The sequence below is a fragment of the Branchiostoma belcheri genome, unplaced genomic scaffold (genome assembly GCF_001625305.1).
Source record: "Branchiostoma belcheri isolate BF01 breed outbred unplaced genomic scaffold, Haploidv18h27 scaffold55, whole genome shotgun sequence".
Lineage (NCBI taxonomy): Eukaryota > Metazoa > Chordata > Leptocardii > Amphioxiformes > Branchiostomatidae > Branchiostoma > Branchiostoma belcheri.
In genome coordinates, this window is record NW_017804187.1 from 1,003,438 (window position 1) to 1,012,808 (window position 9,371).

The 9,371-nt window shown below is 41.8% G+C and overlaps 1 long non-coding RNA gene across 1 annotated transcript; it reads right to left on the reverse strand.

The window, feature by feature from the left end:
* On the reverse strand, positions 1-895 carry LOC109481402. Its single transcript, XR_002140896.1, has 5 exons — positions 864-895; positions 619-713; positions 429-515; positions 208-287; positions 1-100 (listed from the first exon to the last, which is right to left on the reverse strand). It is a non-coding gene; the product is annotated as an uncharacterized LOC109481402 (long non-coding RNA).
* Between the last annotated feature and the right edge of the window lie 8,476 nt (positions 896-9,371).

The following is a 9,371-nucleotide window of genomic DNA, read 5'->3' on the forward strand; positions in this document are numbered from 1 at the left end:
CCTCACTGTGCTTGTGTCCACGTGCAAACTGGAGCGAGTGATGATGCCCTTCTTGGTTGTTGTGTTTTTGACTTCAAGGTCACCTCTAAACTTCATTGCTCTAAAACCAAACAAACACAATCAATAAAAATGGAGCTTATGAAGAATTGTTGTGATACCTAAGAATTCTCACAAACAGTCTAAGGCTTAACTGGAGGCCTTTCTTACCTTCGGTGGTGAAAAAAAATGACTTAGTGATGGCGCCCTCCATCCTCCATGTTTCTTGTGATCACTTCTAAACTTCATTGCTGCAACGACAAAAAGAACAGCCCTGAAACTTCCTACTAATAAGCATTTTTGCGATACCTGACAATTCTCAAAAAGAGCATGGAGGTAGAAAAAAGCTACCTCCATGCAAAGAGTAGGAGGCTACTGGAGGCTTTCCTTACCTTGTGATGAACGAAAGCGTGCATGAATCCATGAATCAAGGCGCCCTTCAGGTTCTTGTGAACTGTTCAAGGTCACCTCTAAACTTGCTGTAATGACAAAGAAAATCCGTGGCACAAAAAACATTGTTGACAAGTTGATATACCTAAGAACTCTCACAAACAGTCTAAGGCTACTGGTGATTATCCTTACCTTGTGTGACGAAAGGAAACGTGACAGAATGATGGCGCCTCCATGTTCTTGTGCCATGATCACAAACTGTTCAAGGTCACCCCTAAATTTCATCGCTGGAACGACAAAAAAAGAAGCCCTGAAACTTCCTAAGCATTCTTGTGATACCTAAAAACTCTCACAAACATAACGCGGATGCTAGAAACTTTGCATACTTTCTGTGACGAAAGAAAACGAGAAGAAAAGGCGGGAAATTCAACACGTACCGTCCGGTCGTCTGCATTCGAATCTCGGTTCTATGACCTTTGACCTCCAGGAAAAAGCTAGTGCGTTGTTCGCAGCGTCTGGTAAAGAAGAGTCATTCGATGACACCATCATGATTCAGTGATAGAGTCGTCAGCTATGTATCTTCTACACACTATGATATATATTCTCATACTATGAGAGTTGACTTTACACTGTGTTTTACGTGGTATTGTATCGGATAGGACTGTCAAGCAACAAAGTTTCTTGTCATTCTTACAGCAAGCTAAACAGAAAACAGTAGTGCATTCGCGCACTCAAACGAAGAGATACTCTTCAAGTCCAAGCAGAGGTTTGGGATTTGGCTTATTGTTTACAAGTTTAGTAATGATACTACTCTGTATCTGTATCTGTATAGCCGGTGTAACCGCCCTTGGACATAACACACCAGCTTCGCAGGCACGCGACACGGCGGCAGCTAGCTATATCGCACAGTCTTTGCACATTTGATTGCAGAACTTGTTTAAAGCTTTTTAGTGATGATGCCTCAAATGTACTTTTTTTAACACCACAATTTTTGGTTGATAACTCTGGCATTTGAAGGAATGACTGTTTCTTGTTCTTTTCTGAGCTAGCTGGTATAATATACTTAGTGGTTGGCACGTCCACCAGCAACTAGGTACATTTTGTTGATGAAAAATGGCGATGATACTGACTTGCCAATTTGATATTGTCTTGCAGCAAACAAAAGATCTGCTTAGAGATTAACGTTAACCAAGAAAATCTTGCGACATGCTCGATTTAACATAAAAGGGGAAAAGCTTATCTTAGCTTATCTATAAAAACTTACTTTTTGACTGAAATGACACGGACTTTGGTTATGCCTTATGATTTTGAATATTTGTTTGGTTGACATGTCTTGTTTCTTATGATTCATTAATTGCACTATTTGTTCATATTATTTATTATCTCTATGTTTAATTACTTGATTGTCTATTGCCTTTGTAACTTGTTTTGTTGGGCTACCTTGGAAAACTGAAGGTATTAGCCAACTGTTTTAAGATCAATAGATAAATAAAGCTCAAACCCAAAGCGATTGAACTTTATCCCCACTAGTAAACGTTAGTCGAAATCAGTGCACGATATTCTAGATGTTATCAATCAACTTCTCTCCAAGTCAAATTCTCCATGGATATGAACTGAACTCTGGGGACGAGATGGGGCATCTCGGATATTAAACGTGCCCTGGGGACGACGCGGGTCACGTGAACCCACCCCCTTGTCATTTGGAAACAGTAGAGAGATGAAACTGTCGTGTGATGAGAATAAAGAAACGTTTAAACACAATTCAGCGTTCGTTATTGAGAATATAGGTACACTGGTGCGTCATGGCTAAAGATTTAGCAAGGACGGGCCATTATAGCCGCGGACGACAGAGTTTGCGTTACACAGACTAGCACTAGACGGGCGGTCACATTGTGAAACTCACCACAGCAATATGCAGAAGCTATTACTGACATTGCTACTGTTACTATCACTGACGGGCGAAAACGCCGTGAAACTCACTCCGGCAATATAGGAGCCATTACTGTCTAGTGGAACGGTGTGTCTGACACGCTGAGCAGTGAAGAGCAACGGAGGGTGAAATTATGGCGGGAAGTGCCAGTCACAGAGCCACTATCGTATACAGAACCGGGTCTATCTATTTCTATGCCTGAATGGGTTAGGATCAACACACGGTTTTTTTCTTGTTTTTTTTAATCTATGTAATGTCAGTCTCAGCTTAGCAGCTGTCACAAGGGCGCTGTCCGATACCACTGAGGTGACGGTTTACACTTCTCTTAAATTTGTGTCTGTCCTTTAGAGCTACAATGTCCTGTGGGAGGGAGTTCCAGAGTTGTAATGTGGCTGGTAGGGTTTTGGGTGGTCTTTATGACCCCTCTGGAACAAAGGTTATGTAAATGTTGTAATCTGAATAGAATAGAGGACGAATGTCACTTTGTTATAGAATGTAGATTATATAGTAAAGAGAGAAGTGATCTGTATAGGCTTGTACAAAACCTATTTCCTTATTTCATACACTTGAGCACTGTAGAAAAATTCATATTCCTGATGCGACTTGACAAGCCTTCCATCGATAAACATATCTGTTCATTTATCTCTACCATAACTGAAAAGCGAGAAGTCGAATTTATGTAATGATAGTTAGTTTTATTTTGTATATATTTCTCCATTATGTTTTGTTTTGACCTGTACTTAGCCCAGTGTGGCAAAAATGTGCAATAAAGGTCGTCATTCATTCATTTATGATATCCAGAACCGCGCCTATTTAGTTCTACATGTATGCCTGAACGGGTATGGGTTAGGACCAGGACTTGGACTATCTAGAGCTATGATTGAAAGGGATAGGGTTAGAATCAGGCATGGTTCTGGATACGCGTGGACTGTCCAAGTCTTAAAAAAAGATTTGAGACGTTAGAATGTATATCTATACATCGATATCATTTATATGAAAGGCTGACAATGTTTCAACAAGTGACGTTTTGATAAATGACCCTTTCATGTAGCTATCTTTATCATTAAGTGTTGTACTGAATAGTCGACTCGCCTCCGCATATTATCACAAATACCATCGTCCCTCCTGTGGGCGTGGGTGTATATTGGAACAAGTAACGCGTTAAGACGCGAATACAGATCGTATAGGGTCGGAATTATGCTGTACTTTTCGGGGGCCGGCTGGATGTTGGGCGGCCGGCAACCGTAAAGCGATTTAACCAGGCTAGTCTAGTTCCACGTCAAAACGTATGAAAAGCTGATACTAGTAGTCACGCCGGTTCAAGCCTTTGTCCGACGTTCTATGAATTATTATATTCATACATATGGGTTGCTATACAGACATAGATATAGATAGCTATAAACTAGATAGCTAAATGGATAGATGGATAGAAAGATAGATGGATAGATAGATAGATAGATGCATGCCTTAAGTAGATAGATAAATACAAGTGTAAATAGATGTACATGTAGAGAGAGGGGGAAGGGAGAGAGATGGCTACTTGTATGAATAATCAGTTTTTCTTATTCACAGATATACATGGGAAGGATACAGGTGTGTATGGCACACAGCAAGGAAACTAGTAGTGTACACATATCGTGTTCCCCTGTTCTGCATAACAGGAGCTTTCTGACTAATTTGCATCTTGTCTTGACTTGCCTGACGTTTGTTCCATTTTCGACTTCCAAAAATTTGTCTTCACTTTATTTGCATATCAATCAATAGTTTGTGCTTATAAACCTGCATTTCCCCTCTGGTGTGTCAGTCACTGACGAAAGCTAGTGGATACTAGCTGAAACGTCTGGGGCAGTTTCAAAATCATATCCAGTTGCTTGTGTAACTGCTTTTGGCGTATCGTATTACCTGGATGTCTAACCTTCATCGACGTATTAACACATATATGTTATTAACAATGGTGTGAAAACGTTTGCACTTAAGTTCACGTCCATTTTGCAAATGTCTTACTCCAAGGACAAGGTTGGAACCTACACTTGCCATGAAAAATGGGTCTAAACTTACGAATGACAGCGTCCTTAATATCAATCAGGGAGGGGCACTGGATAAGTGGACTCTATGAATCTAGATACGCATAATGTTCGGTGGTAGGAAACAAAAATGGATGGGAGTGATTAACCTAAACGTATTTGAAAAATATCCTCGATAAATCTTAATTTCGTTTACCTTTTTTTAATGCTGGAAAGGGGCAAATAAAATGATGCAACCCTGACTAAATTTGAATGGACGGTCCCTCAGTTCGCGGTCACGTCCCACCAGGTTAATAACGGATGGTCCCTTGTAAAAATCGATATATCATACTTACGTTTAAATTTTTTAATGCTAAAGAGAGGACAATGAAATGACACAACCCTGATTAAATCTGAATGGACGGTCCCTTGGTACTTGGTCACGCCCCACCTGGTGAATAACGTACTGTCCCTAATAATGATCGATGAATCTTACAGTATTCAGATATATGTAACTTTTTTTTTTTGCAACGAAATGACGCTGCCCTGACCAAATCTGAATTGACGGTCCCCTAGAGCACCGTCACGTCCCGCCTGGTGAATAATGGACCGTCCCTAGTAGGGATCGACATATCTTACTTACGTTTACCTTTTTTTGGTGAAGACAGGACAATGAAATGACGCAGCCCTGACCAAGTCTGAACGGACTGTCCCTTAGTGCGCTTCACGTCCCGCCTGCTGAATAACGTACTGTCCCTAATAGGTATCGATGCACTTATTTAGATATATGTAACTTTTTTTTGCAATGAAATGACGCAACCCTGGCCAAATCTGAACGGACGGTCCCTTGGTGCGCGGTCACGTCCCGCCAGGTGATTAACGTAGCGTCCCTAATAATGATCGATACGGCTTACCGGCGAATTTCCGGGACGGGCTGAGTTTATTGAATCTTGATGTTCCCCAATTTGGTGATATGTTCCGCGTCATCAAATCAACTGGGAAGGGAAGAAAGGATCACACAGTAATAAAAAAACAATAACAATAGAAATCCAATACAAATAGAACGAAAATTTGATAGCTGCTTTGTTATCGTCGACATTCAGAGATCCACCCTTAATATTCAGGTTCAAGTTTATATATCTCTCTTATGAAGTTTGTCTTCCTTAAGTTGGACGGCAGATAGTTTGTGCATGTTAAAAACATACATGGCTGCGATATACTTTACCTGATGAAAATGATCGAATAAACCATTCATTCATTCATTCATTTATTCATTCATACTTGCAAATGACGCCATCAAGACTTAAGAGTTATGTTAACCTTCGCAGAAGAATAAATTTTGTTTTTGCTCCGTTTCCTCTTCTTCATCTTCTCCAAACTAATAAGGTCAATGACCCGGACCAGATGGCTGTCACCATGGTAACTGGTGCAGTGGCAGACACACATTACATTATGTGGCAAGTGGCAGGATAGGGACTGGTCGCCATATATATATGAATGCGTTTGAGTAAGAATAAACAGAGCAGTAGTTTATTGTAGTCCATGTAAAGCTTAGCATTATAGCTTGAGTGTCAGCCTTGTTAGCTTTTGTCCGCTCCCCAAGACCCGCTACCGGACGAAAGCTAACAAAGCTGACACTCAAGCTATTAGTATTATGCATTTGTTTGCAAAATGTTACTTTTCTACTTGATATAATGTTAACGTTTTAGTACTCACTTGCCTGGTGGTCTTTTCTGTTAGGCGTGGTGAGATTTACAAATGTAGTTCTGATATTCCTTTCTTTCATCATAGTGAGATGAGCAGTAGACTCCCCCGGGCCTGTTTACCCTCTCCAGGGGCGAATCCTTCCGCCTCATCCGCCGCAAGAAAACGTCAAGGTCACGAGTATCGGCTCGGCGAAGGTCAAGACGTATTGAGCTCGGGAGTTTGCAAACCTCACTCCAATTCCGCGCGATAATGAAAGGATCTCGCCGGGACCAGGGTGTGGACTCAGGCAGAGAATGGAAGATGAACTCCAGAGGAGTCCAAAAATCATCACAAGTGTAATGCTTAGGTCACATTTCCAAACCGGGGCCCGGCCGGGCTGTTTGTATGAACGGAACATAAATAATTTATATCAAGAATATACAGAAATAGTGCCCATGATTATTACTAAACACTTTTCTGTGCTTTGTTGTCTTTCGTACTTTACAAAAAGCTGCCCGGCCGAAAATTTCCCAGCAGTGGTGAAGTGTTACTCTGTTCAAGATTTGGATTACATCAAGGACTGTCTGTCGTCAAGCGATTCCAATAACTTTAATTAATTTGAGCAACATTTCATATTAGCGTTGACAGAAGCAACACAGGAACTCCATAATGCTTGTAAGGGATACTGTTATTGGCACAGTCCTTCGGAAGGAGTGTGAAACCTGTGTGAGGACAGCCACACCTCGAGCACGTGGAAATATCCAGAACTGTGCCTATTTAGTCCTATAGCTGAATGGGTTAGGGTTAGGATCAGGGACTGTTCTGGATAGTCTCTGCGTATCCAAGAACGTGGATTTGCCCATGGCACGGTTCTGGATACGCGTACGTAGACTATCCAGAACCGTGCCTAAGAAAGGTTCTGAATAAGGCTGTCTTACATCCTTGTTGGCCGTTGGTTCTGCCTGCTTGAAAACCCTTCGACGGACCTGACCACGCCTTAAGCTAAGGTCCCAATTGGGAAAAGGGGCCCTGGCGGGTAGTTCCCGGGCTGTTTTTTACCACTTTCGGGCGGGACCCCGACGTGGCCCCGCGGGGCACCCTGCGGCTACCGGGCTATTTTTTGGCCCGTCGGGGCCCCGATAAGAATTTAATTCTGAGTTAAATTCTACCCGGGCCCCGCTGACAAAAAGACGCCGTGACCTCATCGTGAGAACACCGAGAGGTACCCCTCCGGTTGCCGGCATTCCACCGGGACACATTTCTTACGTCACAGACCAGATGAACAGAATAAAGGCGTGTACTTCGTAAACCCGGGTAAAATGTGTGACCTCACAGATCAAATGATCACAACAAATACGTGAATTCTGCATTACGTATAGGTCAGTACAAGACATCGTCAGAGAATCTGCTGGGTACCTGCCGGGTGCCTGCCGGATACCGACCAAAGAGGGTGACAAAATTTCTAACAAAATGCTACTGAAGGAAACTTTTAATTGTGACCACGACAGCCGATGCCCGCCCGACTCCTGAACCCGGCCGGGGCCAGCCGGGGCTACATCCCCGACGGGCACCGGCGTAATTGGGACCTTAGCTTTAGGCAAACTTCGCCCTAAAGACAGGTATCTTACGCGGAAAAGCGTTTTGATTAATAACAATTACTGGAATAATGCAGGTATAATAGATACAGATTGCATCCGAATGGTACATGGCCCACAGAAAGTCTACCGGAATTAACTTAGTACCGGACACAGTGAAGGCAGATCACTTCAGTTCCGACAACAGTTTAGATTCAAATGGGCGGAAATTCGCTACAATTTTCCCTTTAGTTCTCCCTAACACCGATGACCTTTCCTCATTGAACGGGCTGACCTTCAATCAAGTATGGCGGCCGCACACAGTGTTCGAATAATCCATAGTAACGTCGTGAGTTCAACTCTGGGGATCCGGTCAATAATGCGCGTCGGTGTGGATTTACCTAGTCTTTGTGTGTCTGTACTATTGTTGGGATGTCGCATATACAATGGGATTAACCTCTAAGCAGTTTATTTTAGTGGCTGCAAGATAGCATCAAAACTGGAAAGGCAGTATCCACTGGCCACTCGAGGTATCCAATAATAAATTCCAAAAAACAAAACTCGAGAAAAGACATAACAGCACGACAAAAATAAGCTGATTAACTCTGTACTATTGTTGGAGCGCTGCATATACAATGGGATTAACCTCTAAGCAGTTTATTTTAGTGGCTGCAAGATAGCATCAAAACTGGCAAGGCAGTATCCATTTGCCACCCGAAGTACCGAGAACGCCATCCTTTGGCTGGGAAAAAAATTCCAAAAAAAGAAAACTCGAGAAAAGACCTAAAACACGACAAAAATAAGCTGATGAAGTATCTACTGTTGTTGGAACGCTGCAAATACGACCGTATTCATCTCAAGGCAGATTTTAGTGGCTGTAAGACAGGATCAAAATCAAAACATACATACATCAAACTTTGGCAGGCAAAAAAAAAAACAGACACAGCACAAAAAGTACACTCGATAAAACGCCAAAAACACGTCAAAAATAAACTGAAGCCGATGCTAACCCTCTGCTTGAAGAGTTCCATGCTGGGACTCCCGCAGATACTACATGATTACTCACGAAAAAAAACAAAAAAACAGATACAATGCGAAAAAGAAAACTCGATCAAACACCCTAAACCACGTCGAAAATAGGCTGAAGCCTAAAATCTTTTTGAAGAGAGTTCCATTCTGGGACTCCCGCGGATACTACAGGATTACAACCCGCACAAAGTAGTTTCCACAACAGAATAAAACTTATCCCGACTTATTTCCTTCGGGATTGGTGGAAAATCCTGGCGGATATCCCACGAACAGACTCACTAAATTATTCAGCAGTCCCGAAAGACGCCCGTACGTTTAGTCTAACGCTCTCAAATCCACATACAAGAAATGTAATAAGATAGTTTAGTTTTGTAGTATTGTTGTAGTACTGCCACACACTGTACTATGTACGATTGTCGAGCAATAAAGTCCATTCATTCATTCATTCATTCATATTTTCACCATACAAGAAATGTAATAAGATAGTTCAGTTTTGTAGTATTGTTGTATTACTGTCACACATTGTACCATGTACGATTGTCGAGAAATAAAGTTCATTCATTCATTCATTCATATTTTCACTATACAAGAAATGTAATAAGGTAGTTTAGTTTTGTAGTATTGTTGTATTACTGCCACACATTGTACCATGTACGATTGTCGAGCAGTAAAGTTCATCCATTCATTCATTCATTCATTCATTCATTCATTCATATTTTCACT